We start from the raw sequence: 22424 nt of genomic DNA on the forward strand, positions 1-22424 counted from the left end.
GGATATCATAATTAAGGTTGCAAAACAGTTTAAATTACAGCCTCTTGCCTTCACCTTCTGAAACTTTCACTGCTTCGCATGAAAACATTCAAAGTTGACCTCTTCCTAGTATGATAGACACAGGCCAGTTGGGAACAGCAGAGTAGTAGAAGGGAGATATACTGGCCACTGGATAAGCAGTTTTCTGTTTCCCTGAGTGACCAGAGCAGGGGCTGCTCCAGGCTAATGAGAACACCTGACTCCAATTAACCTGCTAAGAGTCAGGTGAGGCAGTTAAGCACCTGACTCTAATTAAGGCCCCTCTGATGCTATAAAAGGGCTCACTCCAGTCAGGCCAAAGGGAGCCAGGGAGAGGAAGTGTGTGTGAGGAACAGGGAGCAAGAGGCATGCAAGAAGCTGAGAGTGAATAGGCATACTGCTGGAGGACTGAGAAGTACAAGTGTTATCGGACATCAGGAGGAAGGTCTGGTGGTGAGGACAAAGAAGGTGTTGGGGAAGTAGCCCAGGGAGTTGAAGCTGTCGCACAACTGTCCCAGGAGGCACTCTAGACAGCTGCAGTCCACAGGGCGCTGGGCTGGAACCCAGAGTAGAGGGCGGGCCCGGGTTCCCCCACAAACCTCCCAACTCCTGATCAAACACAGGAGGAATTGACCTGGACTGTGGCGTCTGCCAGAGGGGAAGGTCTCTGGGCTGTTTCCTGACCCACAGGGTGAATCTGTGAGGCGAGCAAATCCACCAATAAGCGCAGGACCTACCAAGGTGAGGAGGAACTTTGTCACACAAGGAAGATTTTTTTTTTTTCCCTCCTCTTAGAAAATGTTGAGGAAAATCCCTTAGCTACTTACTATTTGGTAAGGATGGAAACATAAAATATATTTTTAAATGTGTATTATTTACTAGTACTGGAAAAGTGCATTTAAAAACATACCACTGTAAAGTATTACAATCATATCTGAAGTCCCAAGTGTTAGTTTTTTGGTTGCTTAATTAACATATAGACAAGGTTTTATTTTACAGCAAAATATGTTTCCAGTTTTAGTGCTTGAAATACGTAGGATATACAGCATGGCCAAGTCACCATTGCTGGGTCAACCTTAATTTTGGATTTTCCAGAGTTCTTAGAGCTCTAATTTTGCATTAGCACTCTTTCAATGTAACAGCAGTAAAATAGTCTATATATGGTTGAGTTTGTATTTTCTAGTATATTTCAGAGTCGCGCACCCAATAATGCAGTGTGAGCCAGCGTGCACACCCAGCTGCTGAGGGCAGGGGGAGGGGAGTCCCAACTACAGGACTCTTAATGCAAGCCCTGAGGAAAAAGCTATGATCTCCAAAAACACATCCTCCAAGACTAAACAAATCAACTCAAATTATTGGGTAACACTGGCACCTTTCTAGCACCAGCTAGCTAGATGGGGGGACAACGCAGCCTTCTCCTATGATTGAGAGGCTGGCGAAAAGGAGTCTTTTTCTTTTATACCCCGCCCAGATCACCTGAACGAACCACAACTTAAGGTCTTTGTCTGATGCACCACTATGATGTAAATTTGGATGTCCAATAAGGAGTTGTAGTTAACAGACATTGAACACATGTCTGGTAAACAAGCCTAGGATCAGCACTGTGTATTGTTTATACAGAGACATAGGCACTATGCACATCTTATAAGTAAAACAGTACAAAAGACATAAAGATAAAGTTCCTGCTGTGAAGAGCTTGTTGTTGTCAGTATAAGCTGAGTAGGAGGAGATGACGGACAAAGACTGGGAGATTGATGGGGAAAGATGAATTGTGAAGCATGGTATAACTTTTACAAGTCACGCACGTTATGTTTAAGGATGTGATTTAGTCATGCAGGTCATTGATTCTGCGACCTTTTGAATGAACCTCTGTGACTGCTTCAGCCCCTGTGGCTGGAGCTGTCAGGCCTTCCTTCCATCCTTACCTTGCAAGGCTCAGGCGTCAGTCCCTCTCCTACCCCCCCCCCACACCCCCCTGTTATTTTTAGTAAAAGTCAAGGACAGGTCGTGGGCTCCATGAATTTTTGTTTATTGCCCGTGACTTGTCCATGACTCTAAGAATAACCCTGACAAAATTGTAACCTTGACTATGTTTTTAATATACATAATCCTGCTTAATATGTATAACTGTACAGTTCAGAGTATGGAAATATTGTCAAGTGCATTTAAGAGAGGATTTTGCGTTTAGTTGTCCATTGAAACATGATCTGTTTTTAACCAAGTAGTATAATCTTGCTAATATGCAATATGTTACTGCAAAGTGATCAAAACCATTATATGTAATATCACTTGTTTACAATATAATACAATGGCTTGTAGCCCCTCAAATCGTGCAACTTCAATCGCTTATTGTTCACATCCCTCCTTCAAGCTCATCTGAAGCAATAAGAGATTAAAAGAAGATTGTGTTAAACAAAACTGTCAATTTTAGTTTTCTGCAACCCAAAGGTAAAGACATCTTCACTCTAAAATTGTTTTCAAAATGAGAACTTGAACCAACTCATTAAAATGGTGAAGTACTAATAGTTTGCTGGATATGCTTTTTGAAAGCATCTGTATGGTGATCCCAGTCATTGGGGGGCGGGGAAATGTTCACCTTTTTAGAAGAGGGCTTGTTCTTGGTGGTCTTCATAAGCTTCATAGTAATGGGCAATTCCTATGGACTTCAATGGAAATTTCTTCCTCTTACACCAGGGTTGAATTTGGTCTGGCATAATGATGGTGATGATTCTATTGGTGTAGCACCTTAAGACCCCAATTGGGACCTCACTGTGCATACACCTAATACAAAGATGGTCCTTGCCCCCAAACAGCTTACAACCTGATGTTATGTCTACAACGGGGTAGGCAACCTATGGCACAGGTGCCGAAGGCAGCACACAAGCTGGTTTTCAGTGGCACTTGCATTGCCCAGGTCCTGGCCACCAGTCCGGGGGCTCTACATTTTATTTTAATTTTTAAATGAAGCTTCTTAAACATTTTAAAAACCTTATTTACTTTACATACAACAGTAGTTTAGTTATATATTATAGACTTATAGAAAGAGACCTTCTAAAAACATTAAAATGTATTACTGGCACATGAAACCTTAAATGAGTGAATAAATGAAGACTTGGCACACCACTTCTGAAAGGTTGCTGACCTCTGGTCTACACACTATGAGCTAGGGGTGTAATTCCCCTGCTAGTGTACACAAATGTGCTAGCTCTCACTGAGGTAGTGTGTGTAAATAACTATTTAATTGCAGTAACACTTGTAGTAGCAGCAGAGGCAGGGCTAACCTGTGCCAAATAGAAACCTACCTGAAACTGGTGGATATGTGCTCTGCGTATTCCTCTGCTGTCGCTATCCATACAACTGCTATTTGTACTTGTGCTAGTTCAGGGGCTCTCAAACTAGAGGTCGGGAGCATAACTAAGATATGGAAGGGCTCAGGAACTACAGTGACCAACATCCGCACAGAACCCTGAAATAAACAGTTCCTGCAAAGCAGGGCGCACAAGTAGGAAGTGGAAAAGTTAAGATGAGTAACACTGGATTTAGCAGCAAGAGTTTATCACTAGCAGCAGCAGCACAATAGCAGGCAGGTAGGATAAGTCTTTGTTTTTCCTTTCCTAATTTTGCATTGCTTGTAGGTGTGGAGGTTTCACAACATTGCGTTTTCAGGAACTGACAGCAACTGTGCTTCCAGTCCACACCCAAACAAGTGAAGGATACTGCAGAATAGATGACTGAAACTCAATCCAGTCGCTAATTGGAGGAAATGCTTTCTTGAGATTTAGAAATCTGTTTCAAACATCTAATTCTGTTTTGGTGCTTGTACTTTCAAGTATCTGGCAGTTGAGTATTTTCCAATCCATATTTGGGAATAGGTGGTTTGTTGAATAAGGCTAATACTCATGCTGTTTGGGAAATGTATTAGGTGGGTCACCCATATCTAATAGTATAAAACTAGCAGTTATTTTAAATAATTTCCAACTCTTCTGACTGCTCAAGATGGAGCAACAAATTACAGGAACTACCCAGGGGTAGCTCATATAGAGCAAATGAAATACTCTGCACCTTTTTATTTTAAAAATGATATTTTAGTTACACTATGCCTCATCTAATGTCCTGGGTTTAAAATATCACACTGTTTCTTTTTAGCTGTGCAATGAACCTGGTAACTATCTGAGGCTATGCTACCCAATTGTTGAGACACAGCTCTGAACAGAAATCCGCCATTATGTTGTCCACCATTCTCTGACGTTGTAAACCACTCAAATTTTGTCATGTTTCCCACGATGTTACTAATCTCTGTGGGTGTGAGATATTTAGTAGAGATGGTCCCAAACTAGGATACCAGATGCAACCCCCTAGAACTTTGGATCCAAATATCTTCCTTTCAGGCCAGCTCTCTAATATGGACCCTAAATGGAAGGCTGGGTCAGGGTTACTTTGGGGTAGTTAGATCTTCAGTTTGGGTCTGAGTTTATCTCTAACACATAGACCATAATGGAATCCTGAGTCAACAGCCTCCAAATCAGGCACCTTTCCCATGCAGTACATTCAATTTGTGGGGAGAAGTTAAACGGAAGAACCCTCCATGATCATGTGCTAGGGTAAATACATGCCCAAGGTTTCATTTGCTACCTTCCTCTGGTATTTTACAAATGCACCATATAGTATAAATACAAGAACTGATGAAATTCTCTGCTGTGAAATAGAATATTGCAGCAATGTGAAGCAATTCCTTTTAAGAAGGTAGCACATTTGGGGTTTAATCCTGCAGGGCCCTGAGCATTTCTGTGTGCTGCTGAGCACCCACAATTCCTCACTGTCAGAAGTGGGTCCTCGGTGCCTGGCAGAAATGCTTCAGGATGCTCCTTTAGTGCCCTTTTTTATTTCTCTCAGCATGCTAAGATTAAATAGACTATTTTTAAAGAACATAAAAGATAGGTCCTGGAAATAAGTTTGATAAACTTATTTTCTGGTAAAATATTTTATGAAGTGATCAAAACTTTGTGAATTGTGAGTATTTGAAATGTTAAATCTTTTTTGACATAGTTCATTTCTCAACCAACTACAGAGCTTGATTAAGCTTATTCTTCTAATTTTGAATAATCAATAAAATTTGCAAATACTTCCTACAACATTTTAATTGGTTTCTCAACCAGTGATGTTACTTAACTTTGTATTCTAGTAGCACTGAGCCATCCAGGTTGAGACTGGGGTCCTGGTGTGCTAGGCATTGTACATATAGTAAGAGAGACAGCCTGCCCTGATGCACTTACAATTTCAGTAGACAAGGTTGTGTGGAAGAAGGGCAGTATAATCATCCTTCTTTTCCACATGGGGGAACTGATGTACAGAGAGACGCAAGGAGGAGATTGCAAAGGCACAAGTGATAGTGAGGCATCTAGCTCCCCCAAGGGATTTGTCCCAGCTCCCAAAGTCACTCTATGGCAGACCCAAGATTTCCTGAAGGTAGTCTACTTTCCAAGCACGGCAGTGGCACAGCTGTTGTGTAGAGACTTGCTACAGTAATGGCAGTCACTGGAGTAAATCCATCCCTTTGAGAGGTGGTAACTATGTAGGGTTGCCACGTGTCTGGCTTTTGACTGGCAAGTCCAGATTTAAGGGGACCTGTACAGTCTCCAGTCAGAAGTGTTGACCAGACACCAAAAGTCCAGTTATTGCAATCCCATTGTCATGCCAGCCCCAGGCCCCTTTAATTGCCGAGTGCTGGCCCCAGAGATGGGGAGGGTCAGAGCTGGTGGTGCCCCAGCTGCTAGTCCCAGACAGGCAGGGGAGAGGGATACCACCTCTGGGAACCTCCCCCAGCTTCAGGAAGCTCCTCCCACACTGCCTGCCCTCATTGCTCCCTTTGCCTCAGAACTGCTACTGGAAGGAGCAGGAGAGACACAGTCCTCTTCAGCATCAAAAATTTTGACCATAGCTGTGTGTAGTGTCCAGTTTGGAGAAATTGGAAAGTTGGCAATGCTATAGCTATTTTGACAGAAGAATTCTTTCATCAACCTAGCAGTGTCCACACCAGGGTTAGGTCAACCAAACTACATTGCACAGAGAGTAAAATTTTTCACAGCCCTAAGTTTTGGGTATAGACCAACCCTCAATCTGCCATCCTCTTTCACCTGATGCTAACACCTGTCATTTTAAGGGATGCCTGCCTGATGCATATAGGTGCAGAATTGAACCCTTTCTATCCATAACAAAGAGTTGTAATAACTCTACCCTTCTACTCCTCTTATCTGTTCTGTATAGTAAAGGCAATTTTTTTTAATGGAAACTTTGTTTTTATTAGTCTAGCAGCACAAATTGTGTTTCTGGTAGCTTCATGGGTATTTTGTGCCTGGGAAATGTCCAAGAAAAACATTTTTTTTGTTTTTTTTTTTCTTCTGATGACTTTTTATAAAGTTGATAAATAGGAAAAAAATCAGCCGGTTGCCATAATAATGGATGATGAGGGCATAATGTTAAGCCAGTTGCTAAGGAAGTGTTGGTTACTACTGTTATGCAATTCTGATTGCAATGGCCAATACTAGAGTAGGAAGGAGAACTTTTGGGGACAATTACTTTGGAGAGGTTGCTTAAGTCTAACCACTATTCGCCTTAACAATGTTGTTGTTGTTGTTTTTTTTAAGTACCTTTTTGTTATGGCAAAGATCAGGTCTCTGAAATGTCTAATCTTGTTTCCTCCACTGACCTTGTTTTTGATTAATGTGATTAAATATTTGTGGGAAAATTGCTTCACATTGTATGCTAGAAATATGTAAAGACAAATTCAACTATAAATAGAATTATCACAATATTTATATGTACACTGAAATTTTTTTTAAGGCAGTATCTTACAATAATCACCTAAGAACACCTCTTGCAACAGAAGAGCTGTCAACTTTGATCCTTGGCTGCATTGGGACTGCATTAGAGATTTACTCAACCTCTGGGGGTACTCCAGTGTTGTAGAGTTAGTATAATGGCTACTATGCCACTTCCTGCATGTGGCTGGAACTCCCTTTACCCCCAGCAATCCCTAGCAGCCCTTTAAGCCCCCTGGAGCTGTTAGCAGCTGATCTAATTTAGAGCAGCCTTCAGACATATCTCTAGCTTGTGCCAGTGCACTGCCTGACTCAGGGTTAAGAGAGGCAAGTACACTGTTGTAAGCTAGAGATGCCTGAATCATCTTTGTGTGCACATGCCCCTCCTGAATTGTCCTGTGTGCTCCTTGACTGCAGCTGGGGGAATAGGGCCATAGTGTGTCGAGGAATTACAGTAGATTACAATAGTGTTTCACAAATTACAGTACAGATTATTTTACAATCCGAATGAAGTTACATCATAATCGAAATATTTCCATATCTGCTCTTCAAGTACTATGGGGCACTGGCTGGCACCGGGGCTTCATAATAAGGTAAGGAGTCAGGATTCTTTTCCCCTATAGACTAGCTCCATCCTAGGTTAGCATCTACTGAAAACCATTAATATCAAATTGCTCTGGAATCATTGTGGTGACTTTAGTGCACCAGAAACTGGACTATGGTCAATATCACAAAAGCATGAACACAGCAGCTCTCATTGGCAGTCTCATTAGAGGGACCAAGGATTGGATAAGCAAAGTAATTCACCCCCATTGAATTGATCCTTCTGAGTCAGGATTGAGGCACACTGGCAGGGCAGCCTGTATTGCCATTGCCTGTATTGTACCTTTACTTTGCAGAGAGCATCAGACTCTTGAACTGGCAATCTGCCAACCTGGAGAACAAACTAAGTTTTGATATTAGTTATGTATAGCTCCAAAGATATTTGTGGCACTTAGTGCCAGCCCTGAGAAGCATTCGGTCTAGGTTAGATGTAATATAATATGGCTCATGGGGAGGAGACCTAAAGAGGAGAGGTTTGCACACAGTAGGGTCATGAGGTTGCTTGTATAAGTGAGGCCTGTGTTGTGCTAGCTTTTTTACTTCAGGGATTTTAAAATTTTCTTATTAGGCTGATGTGAGTCATTGCTGGTGAGGTTGTGGAAAGGAGTGGGTTTTGAAGCGGGGGATGTAAGGGAGGAGAGAGAACAGTAACTGTTTTTCAGGTTCATGGAAGATATTCTGGAAGGTTTTTGGAGCAATATAAATGACACAATGCAAACTTTAATTCCATTTCCAGCATGGTATTTTTTATATTGCCAACCACTCAAGCTTTGATTTCTTTGTCTCTCATCACCGCCCTCCACCCCTAGTGGGAGTTAGGGCTTTGAAAGTTTTTGCAGATTTGTTGTTGTTCTACATCGGAAACTTTAACTTTCCTTTGGGATTCTTTTTGTCAGTACGTTGCCTGCAGATGGAGTAATCTTGCAGGATCTTACATCAACTTGCTACCGGTTAGATTTTGCCTATAGGCACAGCCCCAAAAGGGGTGGTTCACAAGCTGCATTGCCTAGAATGATCTGTGACTCGGAGGAGGGGTGAATAATTTACTTTAGCCCTTGAAAGAGTGCATCATATTCCCCTGTTCCCTCTGCTATGTCTGCCCTGCCAGATGTGCTGGTTGGCATGTGGGGGGCAGAATAAAGGCTCCTCACACTTTCTCTCCCCATCCTCTTCCTGCTTACTTGCTCATAGTTGGGAGCATTGGCCTTATAGTGCATGTGCTATACCCATGGCCTGGTCCCAAGATCTGAGTAGTCCTTTTTTCATCTATGCAAAGAGGTGTGGAGCTCATTCCCCTGCATGGCTGCATTAGTGTTAGCAACAATCTAGCCTTTAGTCTATTTCTTGCATCAGAGAGTGATCTGCAACAAGTCATTGTTCTATCTCATAGATTCTAGGACTAGAAGGGACCTCGAGAGGTCATCGAGTCCAGTCCCCTGCCCTCATGGCAGGACCAAATACTGTCTAGATCATCCCTGATAGACACTTATCTAACCTACTCTTAAATATCTCCAGAGATGGAGATTCCACAACCTCCCTAGGCAATTTATTCCAGTGTTTAACCACCTTGACAGTTAAGAACTTTTTCCTAATGTCCAACCTAAACCTCCCTTGCTGCAGTTTAAGCCCATTGCTTCTTGTTCTATCCTTCGAGGCTAAGGTGAACAAGTTTTCTCCTTCCTTCCTTATGCAGGGTGGCCCGGGGGTGGGGGGCAGCAAGTAGGGCAATTTGCCCTGGGCCCCACAGGGACCCCCAGGAGAGTTTTTTTCGGGGGCCCTGGAGTGGGGTCCTTCACTCACTCTGGAGGCCCCGGAAAACACTCTCAGGGCCTGGGTCCCCGAAGCTTCTTCCGCTCTGGGGTGGAAGGACCCCCCGCCACCGAATTACTGCCGAAGCGGGACCCACCACCAAAGTGCAGCCCGGTCTTCGGCGGTAATTCGGCGGCAGGGGGTCCTTCCGGGACCTGCTGCTGAAGGGCCCCAAAAACCCACGGCAGGGACCCCCCGCTGCCGAATTACTGCTGAAGACCAGGCTGCACTTTGGCGGCGGGTCCTGCTTCGGCGGTAATTCGGCAGCGGGGGGCCCCCGCCGCGGGTCTTTGGGGCCCTTCGGCGGTGGGTCCCGGAGCGGAAGGACCCCCCGCCACCAAATTACTGCCGAAGCAGGGGGCCCCCCACCACTGAAGACCCCAGGCCCCCGGAATCCTCTGGGTGGCCCTGTTCTTATGACATCCTTGTAGATACCTAAAAACTGCTCTCATGTCCCCTCTGTCTTCTCTTTTCCAAAATAAACAAACCCAATTCTTTCAGCCTTCCTTCATAGGTCATGTTCTCAAGATCTTTAATCATTCTTGTTGCTCTTCTCTGGACCCTTTCCAATTTCTCCACATCTTTCTTGAAATGCAGTGTTCAGAACTGGACACAATACTCCAGTTGAGGCCTAACCAGCGCAGAGTAGAGTGTTGCTCACAACACACCTGTTAATGCATCCCAGAATCACTTTTTTGGTTTTTTTTGTTTTGCAACATCACACTGACTCATATTTAGCTTTAGCACTATAACCTGTAGATCTCTTTCTGCCGTACTCCTTCCTAGACAGTCTCTTCTCATTTTGTATGTGTGAAACTGATTTTTCTTTCCTAAGTGGAGCACTTTGCATTTGTCTTTGTTAAACTTCATCCTGTTTACCTCAGGCCATTTCTCCAATTTGTCCAGATCATTTTGAATTATGACCCTGTCCTCCAAAGCAGTTGCAATCCCTCTGTTTGGTATCATCTGCAAACTTAATAAGCGTACTTTCTATACCAAGTCATTGATGAAAATATTGAACAGACCCCTGCAGAACCCCACTTGTTATACCTTTCCAGCAGGATTGGGAATCATTAATAACTACTCTGAGAATGGTTATCCAGCCAGTTATGCACCCACCTTATAGTAGCCCCATCTAAATACTGAACTCTAGTGAGAGGAGTCACATGATTGGAACGTTTAAAATAAATGGTTATAACCTATTTAGGAAGGATTGAATGGGCAAAAGGGGAGTGGCACTCAGTCAGAAAAGGCATTACCTGTTTCCAAGGCATGGATAACTCAGAAGAGAATGTTCTTGAATGCTTATGGATCAGTGATCTAACGATAAAGTGCACAAGATGGGGCACTAGTTGGTGTGCTACAGACCACACAGTCACACTAGGGAACAGGATGACTGTTTCCTGAAGCACCTATCTATAATATGAATGAAAGCTATGTTATCACAAGGGACTTTAGATTGAGTGGCATCTGCAAGTTTTTGATGGGTATTTGTGGATTCTCCATCACTGGAAACTTTAAAATCAAGAATGGATTAGTTTCTAAAAGATATAGTCTAGCTAAACCACAGGTAGTGGATCTGAAGCAGGAATTAATTCAAGGAAATCCTATGGCCTGTGTTATGTACTAGGTTGGACTAGATTATCACATAGTCCTTTCTAGCCTTAACATCTATGAAAGCAGCTCTAACCACAGCTTAACTGTTCAGTGCACTGTAGCCATCTGGTGTATCTGGGATTCTGCTCTCAAAAGTTAAAATATTTTAAAAGTGTTGATACTAGATATTTCTAATGATTTGAAGGCATCACAGCATTCTCTTTGGGTTTCTTGTGTATTAAACTATTAATTTTGAAAGACCATGGAAATTCCACATTAATTCTACCCTGTAGTGATGCTGTGAAGTGGGAGAAATGAAGGGGTCTGTGAAAGTGAGTTTAAGACTTTAGTTTTTGTGGTCCCAGAATAAATTAATCATATTATTTATTGCCTGGTGTCCCTATAAGGCAGATTTAAGGTTGTTTGGGTGCTCAACTATGCATTTCTGGCCTTAACATGTTTGGATTTCTTTTAAGTGTAACCTTGCGTTTGGGTTTTGGGATACTTAAAACCACCCTGTAATGTTTTTTACCCTTACAGTTGGGAGTATGCGTCAGTAACCTAATTTTAATTTGGTTTTGAATTAAGGTTAACCTAATCCATTTTAATGTTTGTTTTTATTGTGTTTTTTTTCCTTTTGAAATAATTAACTAGGTTGTGCATCCTCTCATCCTGCCCTAAGCATGACAGAGCACAGCCTGGAAGCAAAGTGGGCAGGGCAAACGGAGAATATAGGGTGGCCAGACAGTTGCTCCGGCTGCTACCCTATATTCAGTAGTTAGTTCGAGGATAGTCCAGTAGTGGAAGTACAGCCAGTGAAATATTGTAGCTCTTGACCTAGAGTAGTGCACTTGCATGGATTGATTTATTTTATTTCTAAGGTCAAAAGGTACCATTATAATCTATTCTGACCTCCTGTATAACGTGGGCCACTTTACTTGGGTTTCAGGAGTCGCTGCTTTAGTAGGGACCAGAGGAAAAAGTAATCAGACTATCCTAGCAACACAGTGTTAGGCCCATGGCAGAATGCAGTGAGCTAGTTGTCTGAGAAGTCACAATAGCTATACTGAGGCTTATACAGTATAAACAAGGATAAACGATGGTATGGCAATGAATTTATATCACCGCAAATGTAAAGGAAACCCAAGAGTTCTTTACCAGATGGGTCTGCAGCCTGCATATGGGTATGCTGTAGAGCTGAAAGCCATGTCTTTTTTTGGGGCATCTCTTGCACTGCTATGGAGGGGTCCCACTTGACTGGATTCTAAAGGTTAGTTGTCATGTCCCTTTTAAATGGGTGGGATGTAACTACACATTGCTGGCAGTGGGGGCCTTCCCAGCCTTTCCCTTGCAATGCTGTACCTACAGCTTCTGTCTGCCGCAGGGTTTCCTACAGGAGCATGCATGCAGCTGGGACATCTGAGTATGCACTAGTTGCTCTGCTTTCTAGACTAGTGCTTTCGCTTGGTTTGAAAGAAAATGTTTGAGTGTTCAAAAACTACTGAGCATGTTAAATAGAATGGTGGCGTTTTCCTTGGGAGATGCACCTAATGCAGGTGTGTAGCTGAAGAAGTGCACACTTTCTGAGACTGATTAAGTTGCAGCAGTCCTGTGGTCTTCCCTCACTGTGGCGATTTGTTGTTTACTTTCTGCAGTTTCAGCTATTACTCTAAAGCCTTAAAGTGAAATGTGGGGTTTGAACCCACCTTAGGCCAAGTCACGCTTGTCCTCTTTGTCAATACTTTTGCTGACTTCACTAGGTTGTCTGTCTTAAACAAGCCAGCTTTGGCTTTCAGATAGTGTAGTGGCTGGCACTCACCTCTGGAGTGCCCCTGGGAATGGCAGTTATATCTCTGCCTCAGTTTCCCCTACTGAGCTTTTAATAAGTTCAGTGACTGTGTACAGTGAACAGTGCTACTTCAGGGGTCTGACTTATTTAATCAACTGCCAGACCTGGTACATATATAAACTGCCTTCTGCTGCAGGTCTCCAGACTTCTCCACAGCCTGGAGCTCTGCAGTCACCCAGAGTTAGTGGGGGGACTCTCTCAGGCCCCCTTTTCCTGGAGAGCTTCATAGTCTGTCTCCTCTAAAGCTTTCTCTCTTTGTATTCTGGTGGCTGCTCCTCTCTCTAGGAGCCTCTGCTCTCCAAGGAGACACAGCTTGGAGTAGTTTTCTCTCCAGCTCTCCTGAAGCTCCTAGGGAGCGAGCTCCTCATCCGTGTTCTGGGCTCCTGTCTGAGCCCTCATAACCCCTTAGAATGCCTGGATGTTCCTTAACTAATTAATGACCGCCCAGCTTACTTATGCAATTAATTATCCACAGCAGGGAGCCTGTCACAGGGAGGCTGGGTGCCTGACCCCTCAGAGGGTCAGCCCCCATGATAGGTGGGTTAAAGCTGCTTAAGACAAATTAAGACTTGGGATAATTTTTAAATTGGCAAAATCTCCCACTTACAGTGGGAGAGCGCCAATGTCCTAGAAGATTGGGCAGGATACAGGGGGAGTATTTTCTACCTTTTTAATTATTTCTTAAGTTGAATACTTATAAAGATATAGATACCAAATAGGTATGGAAATGCACACTTAGCCTGCTGTGCTAATAGACACTAGTCAATCTTTTTTATTGACTCGTGCCTGTTAAATCTTCAAGTGCTCTGTTTGCCAACTACGTTGATGGCTGAATGTCCTTGTTATAAAGCTGGGAACTTTGTTTCCCCCAGCAAATGAAAAGGGGGAAATATTAAGTTTAAAAAGTGAAGCTGAACATTCAACATTAACTCTGCTCTCTTCCACATATGCCTTATGATATGGTCTTTAAATCCATGCCACTCTGTCTTTGATATGCGTGCGTATTGGAGGCTGTAGAAGAAGTTGCTTTGTGTGTTTATAATTTGGGTAATAGTATGTGATCCTAGCCATATTATAATGAAGATGCGCAAAGGACAGAGATGAGGTTACATGTTCACCCTTGACTTTCCCATTTCTGGAAAGTGCTTAACTTTGAGTGCTTAACTTTGCAACCTTAATGTAGCGTGTGTTGTGGGGTTTGATTTGCATTAGATATGTTGTGCTGCACCTTTGCAAGGTGTGTGTGGGGGACAAACATCAGAAGTAAGGTTTCTTTTTATTTTAAAAAGCTTCACTTTTAAACGAAAGTCTCTGCCAGTGTCCCATTTTTCAAGGCAGTATCTGTAAGATAGGTGCTACAATGATGTGGAATAGTCTCTGGTCTTATAAACCACCAAAATAATCCCAAAAGCAGTTAGTTACAAGTTAGTACAGTGACTGTGTAGATAGTAGCTAGCACAGAGCTTTGAGCAGAAGAATGGGTTTTATTTAGAGGGGGCTCTTCACCAGGACACTGCTCTTAAGTTTCACCAAGCCAACAAGTAGAGAAGGCCAACCTATGAAGGTGGCAGGTGATCAGGATTAGCTGGGGACCAGGTGGCTGCAACAGGACATCAACTTGTTCAGTGTTACAGAGCTGACTTTTCACTGACATTGTGACTCTTTATTTTCCATCATGTCTCTGCCTCACCTGTTCACATGACGTGACTGACAGCTTTGCCTTGCAATTCATTTGAGCATGGTAATCTTTTCTGACAGGCATGCTTGTGATTTTTTTAATATGTCAAATAGAGTTTAATAATAGCCTGCTATTAAGTCCTTTCATTTCTCTCTTGGGATTTACTTATGACTGTTGCCTCTTTTACTCATCTGAAGTTCTGAATCTGTTTTCCAGGTGGGAAGAACTGGGGAGTGGGGGGAGTGTGTGTGTGTGTGGTGTGTGTGTGTATTTATAATATCTAAAAACATGCAACAAAATTGATGCTGTGCTTGAAAACAAACACATTTCAGCATGCAAGGTAATAAAAGCTTTATTTCCAGGAGTTGTCCCACCAAAGTCAATAGGGTTATTTATGTGGGTACAGTCAGTAAGATTTTTCCCCAGAATGTGTGTCTTCAGTTTTTTGAAATAAACGTATTTTTTTGCCCAAGTTGTGCTCCCTTTGAAGATGAGTTTTGCCATTAACTTCATTGGCTCCAAGATCAGGCTGCCTATAAAAATGACAAACCCAAACTCCAATGAAAACAAATAAATCTTGGAATATAATTACAATTAGTACATTTAGTATTTATATCTGCTAAATATTCTATACACCCTTAAATCAATATAGGGTAACCACATCTAAATGACCATGCCCTCTAATGAAGGGTGAGAATTCTCTCTCCGTATCCCTGCTGAGACCATTGATTCAGCATCTTCAATCCATGCTCTCATAATACACTGTCTAGCCCGCAGCATGCTATTCTGGTCAATTTATTCGACTCTTTAGTTAATTCCCTACCTTCCACTGATCACTGATGGTATGAGTGACTGTAGACTGGGAACAGCATGCATTTTTACTTTTATATAAGGCAGCAAAACCCCTCAAGCTAGTATTGTCTGAAGGGCTGATCCTGTTTACTTAAGAAATGCCGAAGCAGAATACAAAGGGGTCTGAATTCTCCTTCCAGTATATGTCCCGATGGGTGCTCCACCATAAGATGTGCACAGGCCTGCGCGCTCTTGATTGGAGATTTGAAGTAGCAGTGTGCACAGGTCCATGCCTGCACATGATGCAGCCTCGTGCTCCAAAAAGAGGGCCTATAGGGAAGAGCTGACCCACTGCCACTCTACTTCTTTCTCAGAAATCTGCCACTTGAGATGGAGCAACTGCATGGCCTCTGCTTCTAGTAGCTATACTAATTTCTTACTTATTTCCTTCACTTGTATTTTTTTCCTAGTATTTAGTTTTTATTTGCCCTTCCCCCCAACCCCTGCATAGATTATGTTTAGAGACCCTCCTCAGCCCCCATCTTTCCTGCTTTTGGGGACTAATTCTTTGGCCTTCCCACTGGCCATAAGCTGGGGCATGCCAAAAGTGCCAGACATTGAAGCCTGCCAATTTTGCAGAACATTCCCCCTCAGAACAATGGGAACTCTAGCTATCTCTGGTGTGTTGGAGATTCTTAAACATGGTGAAGTTTGCACAACATTTTAAGAGCAGGTCTTGCAAGGAAAGGGAGGTGAGGTTGAAACCTCTCTTCATGGAGCTTTCCTTAAGAGCTGTGGAGTCTGATCTCCCCACTCCTCCCAGTACCTCAGTGGCTTCTGAGACTCCTTCAGAGGTGAAGCACTTTCTCTTTTTTAAAAAAAGAGCTCTCCTTCTGCACAATGCCTCCAGAAAAAGAGGTAGGTCAACTCATGTCCCAAAATGGGTACCTCCAAGGCCCCTATTGACACCGCCCTGGGGCCCTGGTACAGCCCAAACAGGCAGAGAAACTTGAGACAAGCCTGCTAGCAAGCACAGTAGAGAGCCAGAGAAATACCAGTCTATCACCTCAGCATCCTCCTTGATACCTCATCCTTCATCTCTGGCTAGGGCCCTGGACCAAATGCCTAGACCTCCTTGACAGGAAGTTATTCCTCCTCTGCCCTTCGGTTTTAGGTCGCAAACTACCAAGCCTGATGACAAAATATGACTTTAACTATGCAAAGTTACTCATGTTAATTATTTGTCATAGGACAAGAGGGAGCAGTTCCAAGCCTTCATTTCTGAGGGCCAGCTCCTAGCCAAGACTTCTTTACAGACTGCCCTCAACACTGCTGATACAGCTTCATGTTCTCTAGCCACTGCTGTTGTAATGAGGTAAGCATCCTGGCTTCAATTGTCTGGCCTTCTCAGAGAGAGGTACAAAACACAATGGGAGATCTCCCCTTCATAGGACTGAAGCTGTTCCATGACAATACTGACACCTCACTACATTCCCTCGAGGTTTCAAGGGCAACCCCAAGGTCGCTCAGAATCTTTACCTGGTACGAAGACATTCGAGTAAATTTCAGATAGTACAACAATCCCAGCCATTCCGTATCAACTATACCAGGCCTATTCCAGACCTACAGAACCTCCCCAAAGAAGACCCAGGCCTCACAGAAGAAAGGGACAACCACCTCCCTTTGTGGGCCTCCCTCCAAACAACCATCTTGACAGTCTTGTTGAGGGTCACAATCGTTCCCCTTCTCTGGGCATGCTGCACACCCTTGCCTTCTGCCATCACTCTGGGAACAGTCTCTTGCATTTCCTACACATATGTGAACTTACTTCTAAAATCAAGTTGTCCATGGAGATAATAACTATGGGTTACTCTGTCCACTTCCAATCTATGGCCCACCCTCCCTTTCCTTCCGTATTCAGGGACCCCTCTCACAACAATCTCTTGAAACAGAAGGTTTAGTCCCTCCTCAATCTGAGGGTGATAGAGCCAGTGCCCTTAATGTGAGAGGATTTTACTCCAAATATTTCCTGGTTCCGAAAAGAAAGGGCAAACAGCGTTATTTCCCAAACCTCTCTTCAAGAGAAGAGGCTAGCCTCACACTTTAGACATTTGGAGTCTGTTTTCCTTCTGTCTGGACAGGACTAGAACCTTTAGGACTTCTCCTAGATTGTCCTTTCATTCTTTCAGAAAAGGATATGAACAAACAATCAAAGTGGGTTTCAGGTTGCATTCATAGCCTGCTATCTGGTCTCAGGTGTACAGCCCCATCCTTGGGTGACAGCTTAGTCCACTTCTGTTGCCCGCCTCAAGGACATACCCATTGTGGAAATGTGCAGAGCCACAACTTGGTCCTCTGTTCAGACATTTTCTAAAGATTATGCTATTCTACCTGCATCCAGGACTTGCACGACCTTTGGTGGTGATATCCTCCACACGCTCGTGGATCCCCCTCCATGTTGAGTTACTGCTTGGGAATCTCCTGTGGAAGAGCATCCATGTGGACATATAGTTGGAGGAGGAGGAGGAGAGATTACTTACCTTTCAATAACTTCAGTTTTGCCCCATGGGTGCTCCACCTCCAGTCCTCCTTTGCTGGGGAGTCTCTGGCTCTGTAGTTGAGAAGGAACTGGAGTGGTGGCAGGTCCACTTCTCCCTAAATGCCTTTTGTTTTGAAGCATGAGGCTTCATGGTGTGCTGGCGTGGCCCCATGGATGCTGCTAATACAAATCTCCGAGAGCATAGGGATACACACACTTCCTACAGTGGGCACCTATAGGGACAAAACATTTTTGAAGAACTCAAGTGAAAGGTAAGTAACCTCTCCTTGGGCAAATAGATGTGTTGGAATTGGGATGATGCCTGCTTAGACCTGGATAATCAGATTTTAAAAGGGACAGATCCACTGAACACACATGTATCAAGGATCTGTGAAACGAATTACCACATGGGAGCTCACCTGTGGTTGTCTATGTGCCTTCTGCAACTCAGATTGTTTGCATAAATTGAATTACAAGGTTGAAACCATGGTATCTTCCTATTCAGATTATGCCAAGTCCCCCTCTTTCAGAAGGGAAACTTACTTTTTACTGTCATGTCATGTCATACCTGATATGGGATTTTTTCCAGTACATTCAGTGGCTGTTGGGTCGGGCCCCAAGTGAAGAGAATCCTCGGGCAGTGTTAGCTTGTGAGATCAGCACTAACACCGCATAACACTAGAACTTGAGCTGTGCAGTAGTACGCGAGTGGAGTAGAATCCTCTTAAGCCAGACCATTCAGGGGAAGATCAGTAATTCTAGTGTGAGTGGAATTCCAGACTGAGGTGGCATTTCAACAGTAACATGGCTGTCCTTTAAGCTGCAGTGATCTAATCACATGAGTGCATATTGCTTGGCTATCGGAGGCCCTAGATATGCAGTTGGGTGAAGGTTGAGGTGTCTGCCTACCTTTGGCATTTGAGCTGCTTCAAAATGTCTGGTACAGCTGCCAGTGATGTGGAAGGAGCAAGGGGCCAATCAGGAGGAAGCACTTAAATCATCTCCAGTACATACAATGGTTAAACAGGAACTAAAAACTGTGGTTTGAAAAGCAGACTAGCGAAAACAGTATTAAGCTGAGACACAGTAAAATATCTGAGTGCCAGTATGTCATAGGTTTGTTCCCCACTTTGAACTTTAGCGACCAGAAGGTGGGGACCTGCATGAACCCTTCTAAGCTTAATTCCTAGCTTAGATCTGATAGTGCTGCCACCAACCAAAAATATAGTGTTTTGGTACACTTTCTATTCCCCCCCCGCCCCCCAAACCTTCCCTGGGGAACCAAGACCCAAACCCCTTGGGTCTTAACACAAGGGGAAATAAACCATTCCCCCACCTTTCCCCTCCCAGACTTTCCCTTCCTTGGTTACCCTGAGAGGCTACACTGATCCAAACTCCTTGGATCTTAAAAAAAAAACCCAGAGGAATTCACCATTTCCCCCCCCTCTTTTTCCCCCCACCAATCCCTGGTGAGTCCAGACCCAATTTCCTGGATCTTAAAACAAAGAAAAATCAATCAGCTTCTTAAAAAGAGAGCTTTTAATTAAAGAAAGAAAAAGTAAAATTTATCTCTGTAAAATCAGGATGGAAAAATGTTTACAGGGTATTCAGCTCATATAACATAGAGGGACTCCGTCCCCCCTTCTAAGATTCAAAGTTACAGCAAATAGAGGTAAAAAATCCTTCCAGCAAAATACACATTCACAGGTTAGAAAACAAACATAAGACTAATCCACCTTTCTAACTAGTACTTACTATTTTGAACATATAAGAGACTGTTTCAGAAAGATTGGAGAAACCTGGTTGCACGTCTGGTCCCTCTTAGCCCCAAGAGCGAACAGCCCCCAAAAAAAGAACACACAAAAAAAAAAAAAAGACTTCTCTCCACCAAGATTTGAAAGTATCTTGTCCCCTTCTTGGTCCTCTGGTCAGGTGTCAGTCAGGTTTACTGAGCTTCTTAACCCTTTACAAGTAAAAGAGACATTAACCCTTAACTATATGTTTGACACAGTAAGTACCCCAAAAGCTTTCTGCTTCAGTGGCAGACCACTGAGTAGCAGTCAGCTTCGGTCTGGCTACTGCGAGATGTGCGATATTAAGCAGTTTTCCTGATTAAATGTGGAGTACTGTATAATTTTCCCCTAGATGAATTGCTTGTGCACTGTTTTTCCAGGGTATTAGGCAGGAGAGGACTATCCTTTGTTTGTAACATGAAATTCTTTCCATCTTTTTATACTTATTGTGGGTTTTTTTTCCTTGTGGCTATTTGCTCTGCTTCCAGTATAACACACTTATCGAGTACCTTGGGGAATGGCCAGATTGAGGTTGTGTTCCACATTTATGTGCAGGTCCCCAGCTGGATGGAAGGAACAGTCTGCATTAGAACTTCAATAGTGAAGCACTGCATGGTTCAATGGGTCTATAATAAGAGAGGTGAAATCTTAGTTTCCAGGAAAACAGGTGCTTTGAAGTTTGCAATTGTCTTCCAGGAAAAAGAGCGCACTCAGGACCTGGTATTCCTAATGTACGAAACAAACAAACTTTATTTTTTAGTAGAAAACAAAGAAACTGAGTGCCTCATCATCTATGAGCAGTGAAGGTTAGAACTGTTTGTTTGATTCAGATCACCTTCATATGTACACTGTCATAATGTGTATCCAATATGTGACTATTTTGAAAATTGTTGAATTTATTTTGATTTGCAGCACTAAAAAGCACCCTCTCACAGGCTCTGTGCACCCTGCCTGTTGTTTAAGCCTCCAAAATGAGTTGTGCATTTTGAACTGGCCTCAGTCCTACAAAGACATATTTCTTAATATAAAATATGAATGGGGTTATTAGTCAGCCTCTGAGCGTTCCCTGATTCGCCTCTGCGCAGGGCCAGCTCTACCATTTTTGCTGCCCCAAGCGCGCACCCCCCACACACACACACAAAAAAGGGCCACCCGGGACTGTGCTGCCCCAAGAATGGACAGAATGCTGCCCCTTAGCATGTGCCGCCCCAGGCACGTGCTTCCTCTGCTGGTGCCTGGAGCCGGCCCTGCCTCTGAGGCCTGGTGAAACAAATGAGACCAGCAGCATGCTCCACCATTGACAATTCAGGTTATTTTGAACCAGAGCTGGAGCTGTTTTGAACCAGTGAGCTATTCCAGAGAACACTGGGCAGCAGCCCCTTCTGTTACACGGAGAGGGGTCTGGAGTACAGGCACTTTTCAAGTGTCCAGGAGAGAGAGGTAGTATAGTGTGTGATACTAGTTGGAAAGTGCTCCAAATTCTAAATATCTTTATTTTTTTTAATCTTAATAAAACTCTACCTCCATTGACCAGAAAGCACAGTCAGAAGTTTGGTAGAATACTCAAAAATAATTTTGTGACATTCCCCCTGCTGTTCTGTACCAGATAGTAGTTTCTATAACATTTTCCCAGAGCTGTGATTAAATGGTGAGTGGTGGTGGTGATGCATAAGCAGGGAAATAAATAAAAAAAATGCCATCTTCCTTTCAGCTCAAGTAGAAATAGAGTAGAAAATCAACATTTGCCCAATGGAAAAAGGAGAGGGACAGAAACTCTGCTTTTTCTTTCCACCCTTTTTGTATCATGGAAAAAAATGAAATGACACATAGTATATAAGGTTGTAGCCCCAGAACAAAATAAATAGCTCAGAAGCATCTAGGAGTTCTCTACAACTCTCCAAATGGAGTTAGTTGATAAACGTATGCACACTTTTTCTTTGAATTAATTTCACTGTTTGTGGATTTTTTTTTTAATGGGTCCAAAGCATCTGCTTCTTTTGGGAACCAGGGACTGAATCATTAGAGTCAGCCTACAGGTCTGATGACTTCATTTCCTGGGTTATATAAAATCCAAACTTCCTAACAAATTGTCTGCAGGAAGTGTTTACCACATTGCTATAGAACAATTACAGAGTTCAGAGAAACCTGACCAGGTTGAAAAAACAATTGCATGAAGCACTGACGTTAATTTGCACAGCCTGTTAAATGCCACAGTTGGATTCCCAGCCAACCTGCCTACCTGGTTTCCTGTGCAGAAACATTCAGCTGGACCTTTGAGCCAAGTTTTATTGGTATTGAGGAAGCCTGTATATGGGGATGGGGGGGGGAAGCATATTGAGGCAGGTGACAAGCACTAGGAACCTAGCACTGACCCAGCCCCCAGGTAGCTCAGTTACTAGCTGTTCCTTCCCTCTCCCTTCAAGAGTGGATTTAATTTGGGGGATGGGTGCACAATGGCTTGATTAGGCCAGAGGCTGGCAAGCTAATGAGCAATCCCTGTCAGCTAGGAGCAGTTAAAGGAGAGGAAGGAAGCGTAAGTGGGGAGGCTGGCATGGAGCAGGGGATACAGGATCTTAGGCTGGTAAGCTTTTGCCCTCTTATTCCCACAGAATAGGCTAAGGAGAGAGTTTACTTCAGATTGTGTTCCTGCACAAAGCTGTACTAGTGAATTGGTGGAGGGGGTCCCAATAAATAACACATTGGGGTTTATAAACTCTGAAGCGTCCAGCGTGCTACAGGGCATCATGGCTGGTTTCTTCTCTAATAAATTATACATCAATCTAAAGGAAACGGGGGGCCAAAGACCCAATTCTTGTTTCACAAACAATGGTGTAAAACTGGAGTAACTTCACAGTTGGTTTAGCTCAAGCCACTGTAATGAAGAACTTAATTTGGCACTGTGTGTGGACATAGTAACATGGCCCCATCC

General features: G+C 43.3%; 1 long non-coding RNA gene across 18 annotated transcripts in view; it reads left to right on the plus strand.

Annotated features, from left to right (window-relative positions):
- The window catches only part of LOC120400774, a 276808-nt gene that overhangs the window by 157297 nt on the left and 97087 nt on the right, over positions 1-22424 (plus strand). For 7 of the 18 annotated variants that reach the window (XR_005596062.1, XR_005596063.1, XR_005596058.1 and 4 more), the window contains exon 2: positions 16414-16538. The exons of the other annotated variants lie outside the window; for them this stretch is intronic. This is a non-coding gene — a long non-coding RNA (uncharacterized LOC120400774). The remainder of the gene's footprint in view (positions 1-16413; positions 16539-22424) is intronic. 18 annotated transcript variants of the gene reach the window in all.

The sequence above is a fragment of the Mauremys reevesii genome, linkage group 3 (assembly GCF_016161935.1).
Source record: "Mauremys reevesii isolate NIE-2019 linkage group 3, ASM1616193v1, whole genome shotgun sequence".
NCBI classification, from domain to species: Eukaryota; Metazoa; Chordata; order Testudines; family Geoemydidae; genus Mauremys; species Mauremys reevesii.